This window comes from Chlorocebus sabaeus, chromosome 25 (genome assembly GCF_047675955.1).
Source record: "Chlorocebus sabaeus isolate Y175 chromosome 25, mChlSab1.0.hap1, whole genome shotgun sequence".
Taxonomy (NCBI): Eukaryota; Metazoa; Chordata; class Mammalia; order Primates; family Cercopithecidae; genus Chlorocebus; species Chlorocebus sabaeus.
The window spans coordinates 1,886,278-1,900,633 of NC_132928.1; the positions used below are offsets into that span (position 1 = coordinate 1,886,278).

The window sequence follows — 14,356 nt, forward strand, 5'->3', positions numbered from 1 at the left end:
TACCTCAGCCTCTGAAGAAGCTGGAATTACAGGTACATGCAACTGTGCCTGGATCAAAAAGCATTCTTTAAAGTGCAACCAACAAGTACTATTCAGCCATATGCAAACTTCATTTATGACCTTTTTAAGTTAACACCTGGTTTAAATGAAATATTCAAACTGATATTTTTACACAATCAGGAAAATGCTAGGAGGAAGAAGGATGTTTGGAGCCCGAATACCTAAAATAATTCTACCAATTCTAGCCTTGTGTTATAAACAAATAGTAATTCTGGCTATAGTCAGATACTATTTCTGCAGTGAAGCACTATTATTTCAAAAATTTACGCAAAACATAAAATAAATTTTCAAGTATTAAAAATAATTGCACTCTACAAATTACTGTTATCTTATGGTATATGGGACAGGGTGTGTGGTCCAAATAAGAGACTTGAGATCTCTGATGAAACACTACTGTCTGTCAAAAAAAAATTGTGAAATATTTTACTTATGTGTACAATGTGGATATCTGTGCTTCTGAAAAGTACTGCATATTACACAAATCCTTAATGCACACAACTAAAAATTCTCAAAAATTTACTTGTCACAGTAAATACAAATTTTAACTGATAAGTAATTTGAAACTTTCAGAGAAAACAGCAGGATTATTATTTCAGTAATCTGGCAAATTATCAAATTTAGCAATTATCTCATTAGTAATCTGTCTCATCCAAACTGATACGCAGAAAACTTTATAAGTTTTTGTTTTGTTATTGAAAACCAGTAGAAAACAAGGATGCTCTCTCACCACTCCTATTTAACATAGTATTGGAAGTCCTGGCCAAAGCATTAAGCAAGAAAAGAAATAAGAGCATCCAAGTAAGAAGAGAGGAAGTCATGTTATCCCTGTTTGCAGATGATATGATTCTATATCTAGAAAACCCCATAGCCTTGACTCAGAAGCTCCTTAAAGTTATAAACAACTTCAGCAAAGTCTCAAAACACAAAATTGATGTACAAAAATTACTAGCATTTCTATACACCAAAAATTATAAAGCCAAGCCAGGCACGGTGGCTCACACCTGTAATCTTAGCACTTAGGGAGGCTGAAGCAGGCAGATCACGAGATCAGGAGTTCAAGACTAGCCTGACTAACATGGTGAAACCCCGTCTCTACTAAAAATACAAAAATTAGCCAGGCGTGGTGGCACATGCATGTAATCCCAGCTACTCAGGAGGCTGAGGCAGGAGAATCGCTTGAACCCAGGAGGTGGAAGTTGCAATGAACTGAGATTGCACCACTGCACTCCAGCCTGGCCAACACAGTGAGACTCCGTCTCAAAAAATAAATATAAATAAATAAATAAATAAATAAATAAATAAAAGTATAAAGCCAACAGCCAAATCAGGAATGGAATCCCATTCACAATTGTCACAAGAAAAAGAAAAGAAAAAAAGAAAGAAAAACCTAGAAATAGAGCTAATCAAGAAGGTGAAAGAGCTCTACAATAAAAGCTACAAACACTGCTCAAATAAATCAGAGATGACACAAAAAAATTTAAAAAATTCCAAGGTCATGCATTTAACAAATCAGTATTATTAAAATGGCCATACTTGTGGTGGCTCAGGCCTGTAATCCCAACACTTTGGGAGTCCGAGACGGCGGATCACGAGGTCAGGAGATCGAGACCACCCTGGCTAACACGGTGAAACCCCGTCTCTATTAAAAAATACAGAAAACTAGCCGGGCGAGGTGGCGGGCGCCTGTAGTCCCAGCTACTCGGGAGGCTGAGGCAGGAGAATGGCGTAAAACCCGGGAGGCGGAGCTTGCAGTGAGCCGAGATCCGGCCACTGCACTCCAGCCTGGGTGACAGAGCGAGACTCCGTCTCAAAAACAAAACAAAACAAAACAAAACAAAACAAAAAAAGGCCATACTGCCCAAAGCAATTTACAGATTCAATGCTATTCCTAACAAACTAGCAATGACATTCTTCACAGAACTTTTAAAAAAGGACTGAATAGCCATGAAAATCCAAAGCAAACAGAACAATGCTGGAAGTATCACACTACCCGACTTCAAACTATACTATAGTATAGACTTCAAACTATACTATAGTAATCAAAGTGGCATGGTATTGATACAAAAACAGAAACATAGACAAGTGAAACAGCATAGAGAGTCCAGACACCTACAACCATCTGATCTTTGACAAAGCTTAACAAAACATGCAATGAATAAAGAACTTCCAATTTAATAAATGGTGCTGGAAGAACTGGCTAGCCATATGCAGAAGATTGAAACTGGACTCCTTCCTTACACCATATACAAAACTCAAGATGAATCAAAGACTTAAATGTAAATTCCATAACTAAACCCTGGTATACAACCTAGGCAATACCATCCTGGATATAGAGAGAGGCAAAGATTTCATGACGAAGATGCCAAAAGCAATTGCAATGAAAGCAAAAATTGGTAAATGGGGTCTAATTAAACTAAAGAGTTTCTGTAAAGCAAAAGATACTACTGACAGAGTAAACAGACAACATACGGAATGGGAGAAAATTTCTGCAAACTATGTATCTGACAAAGGTCTAATATTCAGAATCTGTATGGAACTTAAACAAATCTACAAGAAAAAAACAACTCCATAAAAAGTGGGCAAAGGACATGAACACTTTTCAAAAAAAAAAAAAAAAAGATATACATGCAGCCAACAATCATTTTTAAAAAGCTCAACATAACTGATCATTAGAGAAATGCAAATCAAAACCACAATGAAATATCATCTCACACCAGTTGGAATGGCTATTACTAAAAAGTCTGAAAATAAAACAAAACGCTTATACACGGTTGGTGGGAGTGTAAAGTTGTTCAAACATTGTGGAACACAATGTGGTGATTTCACAAAGACTGAAAAACAGAACTGCCATTTGACCCAGTAATCCCATTACTGGGTAAATACCCAAAGAAATATAAATCATTCTATCATAAAGACACATGCACACATATGTTCAATGCAGCACTATTTACAATAACAAAGATGTGGAATCAACCTAAATGTCCATAAATAGTAGACTGGATAAAGAAAATTAGGTACCTATATGCCATGTATTACGATGCAGCCATAAAAAAAAAAAGTGAGATCATGTCCTTCACAGAAGCATGGGTGGAGCTGGAGGCCATTATTATTATCTACTAATGCAGGAACAGAAAACCAAATATTGCATTTCCCTAAGTGGGAACTAAATGAGAACACATGGACACATAGAGGGGAAAAACAGAGTGGGGTGCCTGCCGGACAGCAGACAGCAAAAGGATGGAGAGAATCAGAAAAATAACTAATGTGTACTAAGCTTAATACCTCGGTAATGAAATAATCTGTACAACCAACCAACCCCCATTACATGAGTTTACCTATATAAAACCTGCACATGTACCCCTGTACTTGAAATTAAAAAAAGAAAAAATAATAAAGCTGAATTTACTTTTAAGAAGGTATATAAAATCACGCTGAATATTAAAGCAACATTCATGTATGGTGCTTATTAATTCTTCAAAGATTCGATAAACAGCAAAAAGTTCTATTTTCAGATATGTGGCAGCCAGGAAAAAAATTTCTCTCATAGCAACTACTATGGCATAATAAAACTAAATGGTCTTCACAGTAATCTAAAATCTAATATAAAATGTAAAATAATCTCAAAATTTGACATAATTTTAATCAGTCTTAAAATATTATACATACACTAAAGTGCCTCCAAACTTTAAAAAAAAGAAGCATAACTCAGTCATTCTGAATTTAGATATCTGTTGCTTTCAAAGATAAAATTCAACCTAATTACATACAGGATTTAAAAGAAAATTATAGGGGGAGGTGACAGGAGGACCTGCAGCAGGCCCGCTTTGGCCTTCTCTCCGGCCTGGTTTCCCTCTGCGTGTGACTGTGCGCTCAGCCCAGCACCAAGGGGAAGTGGGACAATCGCATGGTACTGCCAAAATTATGACATGACACCAAGGGAATTAGAATGAGATCAATATTGTTAAAAACAAAAACTTGAAACCAGTTAAATTTAACAAAGGTTATTTGAACAAGAAAATGATTCTAGAACTGGAGGAAGATGTTCTACATCCTGGACTATATGAACCCAATAGCAATGGCGAGATCAAGGGGTCCAATCCAGTCTTCAGGGCCAACAATACCAGATTACTTGAATCGACCAAGGCCTACCTGGGAAGAAGTAAAAGAGCAACTAGAAGAGGAAAAGAAAGGCTCCAAGACTTTGGCTGAATTTGAAGAAAAAAATGAATGAGAACTGGAAGAAAGAACTAGAAAAACACAGGGAGAAATTGTTAGGTGGAAGTGAGAGCTCATCAAAAAAAAAAAAAAAAAAAAAAAAAGAAAGAAAGAAAAAAGAAAAGAATAAATCTGGCAGGTATTCATCTTCTTCATCAAGCTCTATTTCTTCTAGCAGTTCTTCTGATTCTGAAGATGAGGATAAGAAACAAGGAAAATAGAGAAAGAAAAAGAACCGTTCACATAAATCTTCTGAAAGCTCCATGTAATAAACTGAATCAGACAGTAAGGATAGTTTAAAAAAGAAAAAGAAGTCAAAAGATGCAACTGAGAAAGAAAAGGACATTAAAGGACTCAGCAAAAAGAGAAAGATAAATTCTTAAGATAAAACTTTATCATCCAAGTCCTTGTCAGAATCACAGTATATTGAGGAGGTACGAGCAAAAAAGAAGAAAAGCAGTGAAAAACGAGAAAAAGCAACAGAAAAAAGAAAAAGAAGCATAAGAAACACAGTAAGAAGAAGAAAAAGAAGGCTGCTAGTTCAAGTCCTGACTCACCATAACATTAAGAAAAATCAGAATTCCCTTATAAAGAAAGTGCAATGTCTGAGGAAATTTCAACTGTGAAAACTACAACATATTTACTAAAATGCACGAATTTTCTTGTTTTTAGAATTATTCCTGGACTATTCAGTAGCCACTCAGATGCCACTGTGTGAAAGGGCCATAAATGTTGCCTGCTGCTTGAACATCTATTTTTTCCTCTTCCAGTGCTTCATAACTCTGGGAGATAATACTCTGCAGTTGGACTACTGGTTAAGATATTTGGTAATAAAATTAATACTTTTAACTAGAAGTGTCTAAGGATAAACCAACAGAAAGTGAATCTGGATACATCTTTAAGATGTAATCAGAAATGACCAGATGACTCTAGTTAAAATTTTTGAAGGAGGGATTACATTAATATTTCAAAACCGTTACTCTGTAGAGAAGTGTATTTTAATTTTTCCCCTCATATACTTTTATTTACCTGGGGAAGGAGCTTTTAGGGTTGCAGGGCTGGTTTGCTATCTCTTTAGCTAGCAGAATAGTGTGCCTTTGATCCTTACACATCCTGCCTGTATTATGGACAGGGTAGCCATGCTTCACTGGGAGGTCAGAGCTGGGTACCAGCAGTCTTGCCCTTTACTGAGCTTAGTGTCATCCTTGGATGCTGTCATATGCTGCTTTGAGTGAACCAGAGAAGCAGTCATTTGCAGCATGAGAAAGCCCCAAAAGCTCTGGGATTTACCTCTTCAATAATAAAGAATATTTTTTTGCATTAGAATGTGTTATGTCATCTGAATTAATTTTGATTACACTTCGGCTTGGGAGAGGATTTTAAATAGACACTGGTACTTTTTGAACTTGATAGCTGAAGATTCTAAAATGCATGTTTTATACCAAGTTTTATGTTGGGAACAGGCCCCCAAAATCTGGCCATAAACTGGCCCCAAAACTGGCCCAAAACAAAATCTCTGCAGCACTGTGATATGTTCGTGATGGCTATGACGCCCACACTGGAAGGTTGTGGGTTTATCGGAATGAGGGCAAGGAACACGGGGCCCACCCAGGGCAGAACTGGTTAAAGGTATTCTTAAACCAAAAACAGCATGAGGATCTGTGCCTTAAGGACATGCTCCTGCTGCTAACAAGCCAAACCCATCTATTTCAGCTCATCCCTTTGTTTCCCATAAGGAATACTTCTAGTTAATCTATAATCTATAGAAACAATGCTTATCACTAGCTTGCTGTCAATAAATACGTGAGTAAATCTCTGTTCGAGGCTCTAAGCTCTGAAGGCTGTGAGACCCCTGATTTCCCACTCCACACTTCTATATTACTGTGTGTGTGTCTTTAATTCCTCTAGCATCACGGGGTTAGGGTCTCCCCGACTAAGCTGGTCTCAGCAGTTTTAAGCAGTCAGGAAAATGTTATGTAACCAGTGATAGTTTTTTTTCTTTTGTATGGATTTTGTTTAGGCTGCAATGTTTAGCTTTTGTTAACTCCTCACTCTTGCTGTCATTGCCATGTTTAATGGCCTACTTGACAAGATATTTAGCATGTAAAAAGCAGGATTTTGATCAAAAAAAAAAAAAAAAGCTTCATATTGAAGCTGAGACTTACCATAAACTAGTTGAGTGGCAAGCTTGGTATGCTGTGTCTTATTGCCAGAATCTTAGTCAATGTAATGTTTTAAAAGTTTGCTGTCTTTGTATATTAGTAACAAATTATGATAAGTTAAATTTAAGAGTTAACTTATCTAACTTAAGCTCTTCCTGTGTCATATTTTACTAAGATTTTGTGCCTCATATCTACTGCTGAATTGTTTACTAGGAATGTTAAAAGAAATTGATAATTCATTTTCATTTTACATTTTTATATAATCAGGTAACATGAAATATAACTTGATGTACAATTTTGCCTGTTACAAAGGGTGTGTTAATTATAGTGGTATATGCACAGAACATGTTGGCATAACAACGGGCTGAATAAATAGCTATTTTATTTAAAAATAAAAATAAAAAAAGAAAATTATAAAATAAGGAATATCAAACACAATTAAAGTCCAAATTCAACAGCATATAATAAAGGTTTTTTCCAAAATCTAGTTTTCTCTTGAATTCCTGAAATTAATATTCTTTTGAAAACATCTACTGTATTTAGTCATAATTAACTAAGATATGACAGAAATTAAAGAATAAAATTCTCCTACCACTTCATTGAGAAAATCCTGCCTCATCCTATCCACTCACCAAAGTCTTGAGCTCTCACTGTCAATGAAGCTGAGACATTAGACACTCACCCAGCAGAGTCTTGGAAGTGAGTCTGTGCATGCGAGATAAGCTACCTAAAATGTAATTATAAGGAAAGGATGCCATCAGTTCACCTCCTTTCAGGCCTGTAAGTGTCATGTCACCTATACAGGCAGGATAGTCCTAGTCCTAGGAGTGGGCCTAGCTGGGTTGCAACTTGTTCCATATGTGAGTTCATTTTTCTGCCACCTTGTCCTGTGTGGTTTGTATGGTGTCAGTCCTTGACAACAAAACAGATGTCTTTTAGTAGCTCAACCTTCAAAACCGTAAAACACCATGCCAGATTTGTTTGGCAAGGATGTGCTCTCTCATCACTCCTGTTCAACATAGTATTGGAAGTCTGGGCCAGGGCAATCAGGCAAGAGGAAGAAATAAAGGGTATTCAAATAGGAAGAGAGGAAGTCAAATTGTCTTTGCAGATGACATGATCCTATATTGAGAAAACCCCATTGTCTCAGCCCAAAAGCTTCTTAAGCTGATAAGCAACTTCAGCAAAGTCTCAGGATATAAAATCAATACACAAAAATTGCTAGGATTCCTATACATTAACAACATGCAAGCCAAGAGTCAAATCATGAATGAACTACTATTCACAATCACTACAAAGAGAATAAAACACTTAGGAATACAGCCAACAAGAGAAGTGAGGGACCTCTTCAAGGAGAACTATAAACAACTGCTCAGAGAAATCAGAGAAGACACAAACAAATGGAGAAACATTCCATGCTCATGGATAGGAAGAATCAGTATTGAGAAAACGGCCATACTGCCCAAAGTAATTTATAAAAGAATTCAATGCTATTCCCACTAAATTACCACTGACATTCTTCATGGAATTAGAAAAAACTACTTTAAAATACACACGGAACAAAAAAAAAGAGCCCAAACAGCCAACGTAATCCTAAGCAAAAAGAACAAAGCTGGAGGCATCATACTACTCGATTTCAAACTGTACTACAAGGCTACAGTAATCAAAACAGCATGGTACTGGCACAGAAAGAGACACATAGACCAATGGCACAGAATAGAGAACACAGAAATAAGACTGCACACCTACAGCTAAGAGAGGAGAGCACCCTCATATTGTCTTATGCCCAATTTCTGCCTCCAAAGAAAGAAGAAGTAAAAACTAAAAGGCAGAAATGAAATATCCACAAGCAGACAGCCCGGCGCCACCCTCTGGGCCTGGTAGTTAAAGATCGACCCCAGACCTAACCAGTTATGTTATCTATAGAATCCAGACATTGTATGGAAGAGCATTGTAAAAATCCCTGTCCTGTTCTGTTTTGTTCTGATTACCAGTGTGTGCAGCCCCCAGTCACGTACCCCCTGCTTGCTCAATCGATCACGACCCTCTCATGAGGACCCCCTTATAGTTGTAAGCCCTTAAAAGGGACAGGAATTGCTCACTCGGGGAGCTTGGCTCTTGAGACAGGAGTCTTGTCGATGCTCCTGGTCGAATAAACCTCTTCCTTCTTTAACTTGGTGTCTGAGGAGTTTTGTCTGTGGCTCATCCTGCTACATTTCTTGGTTCCCTGACTGGGAAGTGAGGTGACTGACAGATGGTTGCAGCAGCTCCTTAGGCAGCTTAAGCCTGCCCTGTGGAACATCCCTGTGGGGGACTCCAACCAGCCTGAGCAACGTGGATCCTGAGAGCGCTCCCAGGTAGGCATTTGTCCCAGTGGGACGCCTTGCCAGAGCAGTGTGTGGCAGGCCCCCATGGAGGATCAATGCAGTGGCTGAACACCAGGAAAGAACCGGTACTTGGAGTCTGGACATCTGAAACTTGGTAAGACTAGTCTTGAGAACTTGCCCACTCCATTTGAGTGGAAGTGTGGCCTGATCACCCACAGCATGCCTTTATTGGTACTTTGGTTTGGTTTTGGTTTTGGTTTTGACTTGGTTTGAATTGCCTGACAGGACCAGTTTTAGGAACTTGCCAACTCCATTTGAGTGGAAGTGGCCTGATCACCCACAGTGTGCCTGTACCGGCACTTTGGTTTTTGTTTTTGACTTGACTTGGATTGCTTGATAGTTTGGTTTTGGTTTGGACCTGGCTTAGATTTCTTGATATTCTGATTTTGGTTTTGATTCTGGTTTGGCATAAACTGTAAAAGTGTGTGCGTGCCCTTTTTACCCGTTCTTTGTTTTGTGGTGTGTGTGTGGTGTGAGCGTGGTGTTTTGTCTCAAAGAAGTATGGGCCAGGCACAAATAAGTCAACTCTACTAGGAACTACATTGAAAAATTTCAAAGAGAGGATTTAAAGGAGACTATGGAGTACTATGACACCAGGAAAATGTAAAACTGTGTGTAAAACTGTGTGTAATGGGCCAGCATTAGAGGTGGATTGGCCATCAGAAGGAAGCCTGGACAGGTCCCTTGTTTCAAAGGTATGGCACAAGGTAACCTGTAAAGCCAGGGCACCCAGACCAGTTCCCATACACAGACGCTTGGTTACAGCTGGTTTTAGATCTCTCCACACTGGTTGAGAGAACTGCAGCATAAGCAAGGCAGAGAGAGAAAGAGAGACAGAGAAGAGAGAGAGGAAGAGACAGAGGCAAAAGGAAAGTCAAAGAGAGAGAAACAAAGTCAAAGAGAGAAAGAGAGAGCGCTATATACAAGTAAAGAAAAAAAAAAAACAAAACAGTGTACCCTATTCCTTTTTAAAAGCCAAGGTAAATTTCCATAACCCTATAACACTCCAATACCACTTCACTGTCAGTGTAAACAAGGGAATATCCCAAAAGCACTGAGGCCTTCCTATCAAAAATCCTTAACCCAGTAACCTGTGGATGGCCCAAAAGCATTCAATCTGTAGCGGCAACTGATTCGCTAACAGAAAAAAGTAAAAAATAACTTTTAGAGGCAACCTCATTGTGAGCACACCTCACCAGTTCAGAAGTACCCTAAGGAAAAAAAGGGGCAGGACAGAATTTATGTTAAAAGAGTATTATAGCCCACACGGTGGCTCACGCCTGTAATCCCAGCACTTTGGGAGGCCGAGGCGGGCAGATCACAAGGTCAGGAGATTGAGACCACGGTGAAACCCTGTCTCTACTAAAAATACAAAAATTAGCCGGGCACAGTGGCGGGCGCCTGTAGTCCCAGCTACTCAGGAGGCTGAGGCAGGAGAATGGCGTGGACCCAGGAGGCGGAGCTTGCAGTGAGCCGAGATCGCACCACTGCACTCCAGCCTGGGTGACAGAGCAAGACTCTGTCTCAAAAAAAAAAAAAAAAAAAAAAAAAAAAGAGTATTATATGGTAAACTCTTGTCCTGAAATAACTGATTGTTTAAAGAAAGAAATATTTGTAATAAGTCAGAAAGTTGAGGCATGTCGAAGAATTGTCTGTAAAAGTTGTGAAAGAGAAAAATGTTGTAAAAAAACAGTTTATGTGCAAGGTGTATAAGGAAAGTAAAATATACCTTTGGTAAAAGAATTATAACAAGGAATAACAATATAAATTTTACCTACATTAAAAGGTTAAAAATATGTATATTTTGTTTTAAAGGTTTAATCAAGTTTTAAAATGTTAATTGGAAAGAAAATTCTGTGTGTAAACATTGGCTAAAGTTAAAGAGGTAACAACCAGTTTTTCTGTAAACTGGACGTTAAAATAAAAGCACAGCAGGTTTTTCTTAAAGCACCAACCTGCTCTTTAGCAAAAATTATAAAAGGTTAAAAAGAGTCTATAAAATCTTACCTTATGGTCGGTCAAACATTAAAAATTGGATAAATATGTCTATAAGGTTTATTAAAATTAGGTTTAACAATAATACACTAATATAAAGGTAAAATTTAGCTTATCTGGTACAAAAAACATACAAAAAGCATTGTTAAATGTAGCATGGTATTTGGCTTTCTTTGGTTTAAAAACTAATAAAAATAGGTGCTAAAGGAAATTTCTCAGTAAAAAGGCACTAAGGACTATAAAGTCCACAGCCAAGGTCCCCACATTTAAAACAAAAGGTCTATTTCTTAAAAATTGTATACTTGGTTTATCTTCCACTTTCCTTTCCCTCAAACACTAAAAGTCTTTTAGCACATGTATCACCCCTAGAATTTCCGGTAAACTAGCACCAGCCGGAAGATCACGTTCTCATCAAAGCGTGGAAAGAAGAAAAACTCAAGCCAGCCTGGGAAGGACCCTACCTTGTGCTGCTAACCACCAAGACTGCTGTTCATACAGCAAAAAAAAAAAAAAAAAAAAAAAAAAAAAAAAAAAAGAAAGGGATGGACTAATCACACCCAAGTCAAGAAGACACCACCCCCTCCAGAGTCGTGGGCCATAGAAAACCCTACCAAACTAAAGTTAAGAAAACTTTAACTCTTTTCATCTATTCTATTACTCTTTCTTCTTTCCTCGTTCTATTGCTGACCATCCAGTTATTAGCATAACCAAGCCAATTTCACCTCAAACTATTGCATTTAATGCTTGCTTTGTTATATCCTGTGGAGACTTGCCAAGTCAAAGACAGCTTTCTACTTCAGAAAAGTACTTCTGTCCCTCCTGACTCTCCTCAGACTGGGCATTAGTAAACTAGGACCATTTAATCCGAGGAGATTTCGATAAAGACCCTAGTGCCAACCAGAAGTCTTGCCCCCAGTGTAGAGTTTTCATGCCATAGTTGGTCCAACACTCTGTGGACCACTAAAGAGCAAGGATGGACTGCCCCAACCAGTTTTTGTAATTTCCTAAAATCATACATTCATTTTACTAGAGGATCATAGAAGTTAAACACTTAAACTTTAGCAATAAAGACAGGATATCAAGGTGCAAATGCCTGGTTAAAATGGATCAAATATTCCATCTGCAAATTAAACAAAAGCAATTGTTATGCTTGTGCACACGGCAGGCCAGAGGCCCAAACTGCCCCCTCCCACTAAGGTGGTTCTCTGGTCGACCAGGCATGGGCTGCATGGTAGCTCTTTTCCAGGATTCTACAGCCTGGAGTAATAAGTCATGCCAAGCTCTCTCTGCTATATCCCGAAGTCTGGCACTCTGCGGGTCAGCCCCTGAGGGTCATCCAGCTTCTGTCTCCCAACACTAAGTTCACTTTGTGTCTCTCATGACAACGAGAAAACTTAGCATTTCTTGAAGACCTGAAGGGATGTGATGAGCTTAAGAATTTTCAAGAGCTTATCAATCAGTCAGCCCTTGTTCATCCCCGAGCAGATGTGTGGTGGTATTGTGGTGGACCTGTACTGGGCACTCTGCCGAATAACTGCAGTGGCACTTGTGCTTTTGTCCATTTGGCTATCCCTTTCACCTTGGCATTTCATCAACCAGAAAAAAAAAAAAAAAAATGACATCATAAAGCAAGAGAAGCCCCTTATGGGTCTTTCAACTCTCACATCTATTTAGATGCAATTGGAGCCCCGAAAATAATACTGGATCAATTTAAAGCTTGAAATCAAATAGTTACAGGATTTAAGTCAATATTTTAGTGCGTGACAGTTAATAAAAATGCAGACTAGATAAACTACACTTATTACAACCAACAGCAACAAGTTTTTCATGAGTTTAAAGAAAAACTCATGTCAGCCCCAGCCCTGGGTCTACCTGACCTGACAAAACCCTTTACACCCATGTGTCAGAAAAAGAAAAATGGCAGTTGAAGTTTTAACCCAGACTGTAGGGCCCTGGCCAAGGCCAGTGGCCTATCTCTCAAAACAACTAGATGGGGTTTCCAAAGGCTGGTCCCCATATCTAAGGGCCATAGCAGCAACAGCCCTGTTAGCACAAGAAGCAGAGAAGCTAACTCTTGGGCAAAACCTAAACATAAAATCCCCTCATGCTGTGGTGACTTTAATAAATACCAAAGGACATCATTAGCTAACAAATGCTAGACTAACTAGATACCAAACCTTGATCTGTGAAAATCCCTGCATAATCACTGAAGTTTAAAACACCCTAAACCCCACCACCTTGCTGCTGGTATCAGAGAGCCCAGTTGAACATAACTATGTAGAGGTATTGGACTCAGTTTATTCTAGTGGGCCCAATCTCTGAGACCATCCTTAAACATCAGTAGACTGGGAGCCATACATGGATGGGAGCAGTTTTGCTAATCCCTGCAAAGTGACTCTGAAGAAGACGATAAGCCCTGCTCCAGTCACACCCGGAAGTTGACTGGTTCATGTATGGCTGAAGCATGAGGAAACTCATCGTGGGACTCATTTTCCTTAAAATTTGGAGTTGTACAGTAAGGACTTCAACTGACCTTCCTCAGACTGAAGGCTGTTCCCAGTGTATATATCAAGTCACTGAGGTAGGACAAAAGGTTGCTACAGTCCTATTATTTTATGGTTATTATAAGTATACTGGAACTCTAAAAAGAACTTGTTTGTATAATGTTATTCTATACAAGGTATGTAGCCCAGGAAATGACCAACCTGATGTGTGTTACGACCCATCTGAGCCTCCCAAGACCACAGTTTTTAAAATAAGATTAAGAACTGAAGACTGCTAGGGGCTTATAAACAATATGAGAAAAGTGTTAGCCAAAAAAGAAAAAAAAGAGGTGCCCAAACAAGTCACCTTAAAATTTGATGCCTGTGCTGTCATTAATAATGATAAGTTAAAAATAGGATGTGGTTCTCTTAATTAGGAAAGAGGTTATATGGCAGAAAATAAGTACATTTATCATGAATTAGAACTGTGTGAAAATATAGATAATGGTCTTGTGTCATTTAGGCTACTTAAATTTTAAAAAATGAAAAAATCCTGTCCACTTTCAGCAAGGGAAAAGTGGCCCTTCCTGTACCACTGGTCCTGTACCCTTAGAACTAGTAATAATCAACCCCCTTAATCCTCGCTAGAAAAAAGGAGAATGTGTAACCCTAAAAATTGATGGAGCTGGACTGGATCTTCAAGCAAATATTGTGGTTTGAGAAGAAGTTTATAAATGGTCTCCCGAGCCAGTATTTAAAACCTTCTATGATAAACTAAATGTGCCAGTACCAGAAATTCCAAGAAAAAACAAGAATTTGTTTTTGCAATTAGCCAAGCATGTAGCCCAGTCTCTCTTTTTTTTTTTTTTTTTGTATTTTTTAGTAGAGACGGGGTTTCACCGTGTCAGCCAGGATGGTCTCGATCTCCTGACCTCGTGATCCACCCGTCTCGGCCTCCCAAAGTGCTGGGATTACAGGCTTGAGCCACCGCGCCCGGCCGTAGCCCAGTCTCTTAATGTCACTTCATGTTATGTATGTGGAGGAACTGTAATAG

The 14,356-nt window shown here is 38.6% G+C and overlaps 1 protein-coding gene and 1 pseudogene across 2 annotated transcripts in view; one reads left to right on the forward strand and one right to left on the reverse strand.

The window, feature by feature from the left end:
• Positions 1-14,356, reverse strand: part of ZNF678 (zinc finger protein 678) — a 102,958-nt gene that overhangs the window by 49,027 nt on the left and 39,575 nt on the right. The gene's annotated exons all lie outside the window — the stretch shown is intronic.
• On the forward strand, positions 3,161-5,107 carry LOC103229977 (protein FAM133B pseudogene; annotated as a pseudogene).